Raw genomic sequence first — 9,386 nt, 5'->3', positions numbered from 1 at the left:
GTGCAGGAAGGGGTGGTGACAGCAGCAACCAGCTATCACTAATCCACTGGGGGGGGTTCAACATCCACCATGCCATTCTTATGTATTATCAGAATACAAGGTATTGTATGTATACATTGGAAATGAATATATTTGATTTGATAATTCTCTGATCCAGTGAATTCAAGACAATCAAAATAGCAAATGCAGATAACTGAGCAAATGTGATTATGTTTATATAAATGAAGCGTGTTGGAAAAAATAAAAATAGCAGAGCTATAGAAGTGAAAATAAGAATGACTAAGATTTATTGAGATTTAGTATGTCCCAATCATTCTCTGTAGATTATTTTATGTAATCCTCACAATAACCCCTCTAAGATACACATTATTATTGTTGATGGAAACCATGCTGCCACCTTCTTCTGTTTGAATAAGCATTTCTATAGTACTTTGTTGGTAATCTCTCCATAGTCTGCCTTGATTTCTAAATTATGTGCTTGCTTAACTCTTTTTCTAGAATTATAAACACCTTGAGATCAGGAACCATAAGAGCAAAGTAACAGTGCTTTCCATTTAAGTGGGAATCAATAAATACTTGCTGCGTTGGATAGAATTAATTTGATTTGAAATGTAGGTTATAAATGTGTAAGAAAAACCCAAGTTACCAAAGAGTTAATTAATAAATCACTGTTCAAAATCCGGGTGTTTTTCTCAGTCACTATGGCATCCGTGTGGTTCTGAATTTAAGCCAATTTGTATTGGCTTAAATTCTTTCTAAATTTCTGTTCTACCGTAATTTGAAAGCTTGACAATATTATCACTTATTTCTCTCCTGTCTAAGGGTGGGCTGACTAGGAATCTGAGCATCTCAGGCATGAATGGAGCGCAGACCCCAAAGCATATAATTTCCTTGTAGCCAGATATGGAGATGCAAGGTTATAGATGCAGTAATTAATGAAATATAACAGGTCGTGGAGGAAATTTATTATACTAAAATCACAAAAATATTACTCTAACAAACATCTTTGATGCACTGTCCCTCATTATTACTTTCGTTTCATAGATATTATCCTGAATCATAGCTTTTAATGGCTTCACACCATGTAAAATATAGTTTCCTTTGGACTGTACTGGAAAGATGGATAATTCATTTGTTGGCAGATAAACATGCTTCAGGAGTGAAGGAAACTTTCTCAGAAACTTGACTGAAGCGTGCTGTTTAGCAATGCTAAATATGATACAACCACAAAGTATTTTGCCATTTTCTGTCACATTCTGCATCAATGTTTTGAGAAAATATTTACTATTTTTTTCTTATATTTTTTAGTGGAGGGACCTGTGTAGGAAGTTTTGATATCGCTAGCCCAAGGTTAATAATTAGATCATTTTTTGGAGCCCATGCTGGAATTGTAAACTTTTATTTTGTATATAACTACAGATCATTGAAAAACTTAGAATAGTATGAAATAATCTCTTGCAGCTGCTTATATAATCTTTCCATTTTCAATTATATACTATTTCTGGTTTAGAAGAAAAACATGTTATCCCGCAAAATATTACTATCCTGGGAAACCTTAAACTTTGGAATTTGTCTTCCCAAATAGCTTTCAAAAATGTTAAATATGATCCATGATAAGAGGTAAATTTACATTGTGACTCACGCACTCACAAACATAAAACTGGAATAAAATTTTTAGAAAATAGCACTTACCTTTTTGATGTGCAACACATTTGGGATATTTTCTATTAAATACTCTTCTATTTCATTTTAAAAAAATCCTTGTCATAACACTCTAAATTGATTTCATAACCATTAGTGGATCACAGCCTTCAGGGTTTTTTTTACTGCCATAAACATTAGAATAATGACAACATTAACTAGACCTGAGCAGTCCTTAGATATATCCTTTTCTCCAGAAATTTCTTACATTGCCAAAAATTGCTACTTCACAGTTCAGTGAAACTATGAGGTTTATGGCTACAGAGATGAATGTTTACGTGTCAGGTGGAAGGATATTTCATATTTGGGGTGTGTATATTAGCTTTGATTCAGAACTGTAGAATCAGGCAACTGTTAGTTACAGACACAAATATTGAGATTTTGTTTTTTCCCCACAGAGATGCCAGTTCTTGAGATAAACAGTAAAAGAGGAGATAAAGATAAGAAGGGAGACTACAAGATGCAGCTGAAGAAAGAGAAAAGTAATAACTAATCTCTCCTTCCCCAGTCGCAACAAATGGGATCATCTGACCAGGCCTGCAATTTAATTCAGTACCTGTCCTTATGGAGAAAAGTGAAATTCCCCCGCTGACGACATCCGCTGGCAGTTTCAAAGCAGAAACTGACAAGCAACAAAATTACTGAAGGACAGAAATTATAAAGGAGAATACTTTTCTTTACTTTCTTAAAATTTGTACCTATAAATTCGGGGGACAATAAATAATTTAAAGTATTTAATTTAATAATAGCGCCTGTGTTGCTAACGTTTTATAGAGAAAAATTTGTTGTATAACATTTTTTAAATTAAACTTATCAATTTATGTGTGTCTAGTTTCTACAATAAATACTCAATAAATATTTTGTTAATGAATGAATGAATGAAAATCTTCTAAATCAAAGATTCGCAAGTAATTTTTAATATTGCATAGTCTTCTAAAATTGCCATATTTGAAAAGATAAGCCCAGTTTTTCTAAATATATCTGTTTGTTTAGTTCATTCAGATTTACTATGTACAATTATTAAGTTATTCAAACTCTTTTATTCATTCCAATGTTTTCCTGCCTCTGTTTCATTTGACTCCCAATCACTAGGTGAGATAATATTCCGGAAAATTGATTATTTATTCTTTTACTCGTCTGCCTCATATTTTCAGTGCCTTAAAGCTCTTATCTAAGGTCCTAAAATTGGCCATGAAACTCTCCCTAACCTGAACCTAAGCCAGTCTATTCCACCTAATCCTTCAGTTCTTGTACAGTCAACATTGTGGACAAATCTGTCTTGTTGGACACAGAGGGCTCTGCCTCTCTGCCTCTGTTAGTGTTCATCCCTCTTTCAAGAAATGCTTCCCCATTGCCTCAGCACCTGTCAAATCTTACCCGTCACTTATGGAGCAGTTCAAGTCTTACCCAAACTCTCTCTTCGTGACTTTCTAGCCTAGGAGTAAAAATGGAGATCCCATTTTCCTTAGCTATCTTTTCTACATAGCATATTACTCTATAATTTAGTGACTTAAAACAACAATGGCCATCACATTTCTCTCTATTTCTATGAGCTAAGAATTTGGAAGGGGATTATGTGAGCGCTTCTGGCTCAGTCTCTCAGGAGGTTGCATGCAGATGTTGGGCAGGCTGTAGTCATCTGAAGGTTTGACTGAGGCTGGAAGATTTGCTTCCAAAGGGGCTCACTCAGCCAGCTGGCAAATGCTGGGTTTTGGCCAGAGGCCCTGGGTACCCTCTCCGTGAGTCTCTCTGCAGAGCAGCTTGAGCGTGTTTAACATGTGGAGGCTGGCTTCTCCCAGAGAGAGCAATCCAAGAAAGCAAAGTGGAAGCTGCAATGCCTTTTATAACCTAGCTTAGAAGTCACACACCATCACTTCCACAGTATTCTCTTGTGTCATGGATCAGCACTGATTTGCTATGCGTGGGTTCAACACAAGGACATGAATATCAGGAGCCAAGGAATACTGGAGGCATCTGGGAAGCTGGATATCACGCCATTAATTGTAAAACAGCTTCATTAGGGCTCTGCCTCTACCCACTATTTGGAATCTCTAGAGTCCCTTAGAAGCTCCTCTGATTATTTCTGAAAGTATCTCACATGGATTCAAGCACAGAATTCTTTTAGATACCATGCAATCGATGCATTTTTTCTTTTCTCTTTTGCTCCATCCCTGGATCTCAGGGGTGAAGTCTCCTACCCAGGCTTCAGGCTTACAAAATCCCGTGAAGACCCTCCTCTTCCAGGCCTGGCGCAAATCCTGATAATGATGACTGAACATGCACTGTGCAGGAGCTCTTCTGGGCCAAAACCTCTCTGCTGTGCCAAACATTATGTGGTGCCCAATGTCGCTGACACCGTGGAGTCCACCTGAATGCTGGATGCCTTCGGGGTGACAGCAGGACTGTGCTATATGTTCTGTGCATAAGCAGGGGAGAATTCCCAGTCAGGCTATGTGTCACACTCCATTACATGGGCACAGAGCTCCCAGTAATTTCAGCCTTTTTGATGAAAGAGCACCTTCAACTGTTACCTAGTTCTTCCTAGCACTCAAACCAGAGTCCTGTGGGGCTGAAAGACAAGCTGAGTGATACACACCATGCTATATTAACAACAGCTCTTCGTCTCCAGTACCGATGATATTATTGGGCACGGATATCTGCCAGATTCCTTTCTCTCTTGTAATAGTTACTTCCCAGGTGACTTGCTTTCTCATAAAAATCTGCCTTTAGTAGTTCTCTACGATAAGAGTCAAAAGTGCATTCAGTTTAGGCTCAGCTGGGACTCCTACTACACTCCCCATAGCAATATCCTTGAAAGGTCTCTATCCTCAGAAATGGACAATCTTTCTATTAGAATGAAATGAGCCTTTTCCTAGGCTTGATTCTGAGAGATGCTGAGACACACACAGCAAATAGCTGGGAGCCACCTGTGTAAAAAGTTTCCAGGATTTCGGATGACAGAAGTAGTGCAATCAACCTTGATTCATGGTCTTCATCGACCTCTCCTGTGAGAAGTTAATGCCTTTTAGAAGATGCGTCTCCATTCCCTCATGGTCCCACTCAGGGGGGCAGAGAAACTAACGATGTGGCCCACAGGCTTGGAAATCACATAGACTGACATTAAAAGCCCAATTTGTCCACATAGTAGTTAAATAAACTTGGTCAAGTTAACTAGTCTAATTTTCCTCATCCGATGTCATATGGTTATTGTAAGAATTACTTAAGACTATTTAGGTCTATACTTGACAAATAAGTGTGTAAGAACATTAGCTATTATCATTATCATCATAATCATTATTGATGCTGGCCCTTAATGAGCTTCTCGCATTCTGGAAAACTCCCTTCACAGCTTAGGGACTCACAGTGAATGGACATCTAGCCTGGAACTGATTTTCCAAGCCACATCATTGACTATATTATTTTTGTCTCTGAAGTCAAAGTTCACTTTTGGATCTTCAGGGAACAAATAATTGGAGGGGTGAATCGTAACTTACCTGTTGTCTTTACTGTGGGATCTGGAATATTAACAATAGAGTTCTGCCTATGAGTCAGTTTCAAAGGCAGTTTATTAGTGTTCCTGGTGACATTCACTGCTCTGCTTCTCCTTTTCTGGTGATTGCCTTCACCCCACCACCTTTCTTCAGAATTCATCAGTCAAAAGATCCTGGGATTATGGTTCTCAAAGTATGGTCCCAACATCACTTTGAGAAGGGGGATACGTTATTTAAAATTTGGATTCCTGAGCCACACCCCAAATTTACTGAATCAGAATATGAGGAGGTGGGACTTAAGAACATATATATTTTTTCAACATCTCCCTAAGGTGATTGAATACAGGGAGCTTGAGTCCAAATTTGAGTAGCATCGCCCTTCTAGACAAAAAGTTTGAAAACCAAGAAATAAAAACATCATTAACCATACCTTATCTTTAAGGGGCCAGAAAAGCAAGACTCAATGTGGCTCACCAAGTAGAACTGGGCTTGTAGGATTTGGCTTTTCCTGTTGTCACATGCCACAAGGAAAAATGGCATGAATGAAAGAGTTACAAAATGGTTGACGGTTCCCAACCACAGCTCCTTAAATTTTTTGCATATGACATTAGGGAAGGGCTCTGTGATCAGTCGCCAGTTTGGGTGACCCTCAAAGATGCTTCTAGGAAAGTGCCTTGAAATGCTGGCTGATTTCATAGCTGTCCCAATAATTTGTGCTCCCTGTCCTTGGATTTTGGCTGTTTTAGTGCTAAAAATGCCCTGCTATTCTTCCTCTTCTATTAGTTTGTATTAATTATGAGAATCTAGGGTGATGTACTCTTTTTTTTGCTGCAGTCTAAGCCACTATTAAAACATTAAACTATGGCAACCATTTGCTTACAGTGAGTCCTTCTCACCTCCTGTTTCCATTGCTGTTTCAGAAAGGTTTTATCCCTCCAACACATAGCAGAACTTTCCTGCATTCTGATATAGCTTTAAAAATTTAATCTTTATGGTCATGTGACATTCCATGGTTTAAAATACCTGTTTACTCGTCACCAAGCATCCCCCTACAATTTTAATATTCTCTGTCCTGAAAGAATGGCTGTTATTATCTACGGGCTGTGCAGGTTTCAGCCAACACCCTTCTTTTTCTCCTTCCCATTCCTATCTTCTTTGACACTACCTTAGTGGAAAGTTCCAGCCAGGGTCAAAAGGCTCTCCCCTAAAGCTGGTGGAGAGTGAACAGCCTTTCCTACTACCTGCAACAACGTTTTTAACTCAGTTTCCTAGTGCCACGCCCAGCCTTGGGGCTTTATGAATAATCTCCGACAGTACACAGTACTGCCACTAACCACAAGGCAGTTAATACTAATCATTGGTAGTAATTAATCTATGCTACAAACAGATGCTGTAATAGGATTCCTAATTACCGAGAGAAGCCCAAAGAATATAATTCCTGTTTCATAGGCCATATTAGCCTGCAGATTAAAAAAAGTCATAATGGCAGTATAGTATTTCTCCACTTTGGTTTCCTCTCATGATTGTGGAATTTCCAGGCTTCCTTCTCCTAGGTGCTCATAAACAGAGACATCCCAGCTCTCACGTTTCCTTTCCCAGTCTCTCCTTTTCTGCTCTGGCCTTGACATCTAAGGTGGCCCAGATGGCTTATGTCTGTGAGACCCCCTTGGAGCCCCTGCCCACTGGCGGGGAAGGTAGTGAAATTTCACACAGACGCCTGCTGGACTCGAAGGTACTTTGGCTGTTCCAATGAGCCAGGGAGGCCCCTCTTCTCCGTGGCAGAGTCACACCCTGGGAGCACGAGGCAGTGCTGCTCCGTGGTGAGGACAACATTTCCCAGAAAGTTTGGCGAGCCCTTTCTAGAAGCACATTATTTTTGTTTTTCTCAAGGCATCCTTCTCCACATCCCTGTTTTTCCAGGCCAAGTGGTCATCTAAGTGAAGTGAACACCCAAGTGAAGTGAAGCCCCAAGCTGTGTTCACTCTTTCTGACACTAGGGCTTGGCTAATGGAGCAAGTGTCCTTAGGAAGAGTTCATTCCCAGGAGGCTATTAGGTTTCCAGGCAAATACATTCTCAACACATCCACTTTATCAGTGTCATAGGCATACCTGGGCTTTTTAAACTCTTAGAGTAAACAGAGCTTTGCCTCTCCCCTTCCCCCAACTCTGCCTTTACTGACAGCCATGAAGCATTCAAAATCTAACACTTAATTGAAAGTACAGTCTTGAATTGCTTATTAATTTTTTTATGAGTGTATAAGATGCTCATGGCTGGTGTATGAGTTATCTATTGCTGCATAACAAATCACCCCCAAAATTAGTGACTGAAAACAACAAACATTTATTACTCCCCAGTTCTGTGAGTCAGGAATCTGGGAGCAGCTTAACTGTGTGGGTCTGTCTCAGAGCTTCTCAAGAGGCTGCAGTCAAGGTGTTGCCAGAGTTGCAATTATCTCAAAGGTCAGCTGGGGGAGGATCCACCTCCAAGCTCACTCACATGGCCATTGGCAGATCCTTACTAACTCTTGGCTGAAGGTACCAGTTCCTCATCAAATGGGTCTCTCCATGAGGTTTCTCACAACGTGGCAGCTGGCCTTCCTGAGAGTGAGGGCTCCAAGAAACAGAGAGAGAGAGACATAAACAGGCGCAGACAGAAGCAGACGCAGAGAGAAAGAGAGACAGAGAAATAAAGAGAAAGAGAGAGAGAGGTGCTCAGAATTTCTGTTCTTGTTTACATGAGTTTTGTGTGTATATACTTCTCCATTGTAATTTGACAATATTTCAGGATAGAGTCTTTTTATGGTGTTTATTAGAAAATTCTAATGAGAGCTGGGCTAATGTAGAACTCTTAAGAAATGGCACATGGCAACTATTGAATATTAAATTATCTTATTGCCATAACACTGAAGAGCAAAATCCCAAATATATCCAAAGTAATTGGCTGCTTCAAATCACATGTTTGCAAAACCGTCTGTGATTAAACTGTAAACTGCTTGTTAGCTTGGCAATAGCAAAATACGATAGTTTTATACTGAAATGTTCTTACAAAATATTTATGCCAAAAATAAGAACTTTTCCTGAAATGATTTGTAAAAGACTTTGAATAAAGCCATACCACAAACAAGGCCACCAGCTTCATGCCTCAACATTTACGCTGTATTGTAGTAGGTTAAATGATGCCCTCCACCAGACACGACACATCCTAATCCCTGGGCCCTGTGAATATTACTTTCGTGGCAAAAGAGACTTTGCACATATGATGAAATTAAGAATCTTGAGAGGGGAAGATTATTCTGGATTATCTAAATGAGCCCAATGTAATCACAAGGGTCCTCATAAGAGGGATGTAGGAGTTGTCAGAGTGAGACAGACAGCAATGCGATGACAGAAGCAAGGAACAGAAAGAGATTTGAACGTGATACATTGCTGGCTTTGAAGAAAGAAGTGGCCACAGCCAAAGAATACAGGCAGCTCTAGAAGCTGGAAAAGTCAAGTAAATGGATTCTCCCATACACCCTCTAGAAGGAAACAGTCCTGCTGGCGCCTTTGCTTTAGCTCAGTGAAACTGATTTTGAGCTTCTGGCCTCCAAATTTCTAAGAGGACAAGTGTGTGTTGTTTTAAGCCCCCAAGTAATTTATTCCTTACAGTTGTGATAGTAAATGAATACACTTCTAAAAGAAATAGTGAGAGGTCTCTCAGCATTTTTACAAGTGTTTCACGATGGATTGCACATCTTGAAGGTTTTTCAATAAGCATGCAGCCCAGTTCTCCAAATAGAGAGAGGCACACCACTTCACATGATTAAAGGCCTGGACTAGGATGCCATTCATTCTCAAGGCAACCTGTCCCCCTCTGGGTGGAGGTAGTGCTGGGAGGAGAGCCCAAGCATCAGCCGTGGCACAGATTCTCTATCAAGGGACAAAAATGGGAGAGAACTTTGCGGCAGCCCATCCTGGGATCCCCAGTGGGCAAAGCCTGGGGATCACAGGCTCCACTGTATCCATAGCAACCCATGGATTTTGGCAGATTATACAGTGGCTCTATCCCTGAAGAGAATTAGGATTATTCACCCATCTCTACAAATAAGTATAAATTAAGGGGTATAAAACATATCCATGTCTCCCATGGCCCAAGTTATGCACTCCAGTTCTTCCCTGAATTATTCATTACTTGCCGAATTGACCATGAAATGA

The sequence above is a fragment of the Equus przewalskii genome, chromosome 13, assembly GCF_037783145.1.
Source record: "Equus przewalskii isolate Varuska chromosome 13, EquPr2, whole genome shotgun sequence".
Lineage (NCBI taxonomy): Eukaryota > Metazoa > Chordata > Mammalia > Perissodactyla > Equidae > Equus > Equus przewalskii.
This window is presented reverse-complemented; position numbering follows the sequence as displayed.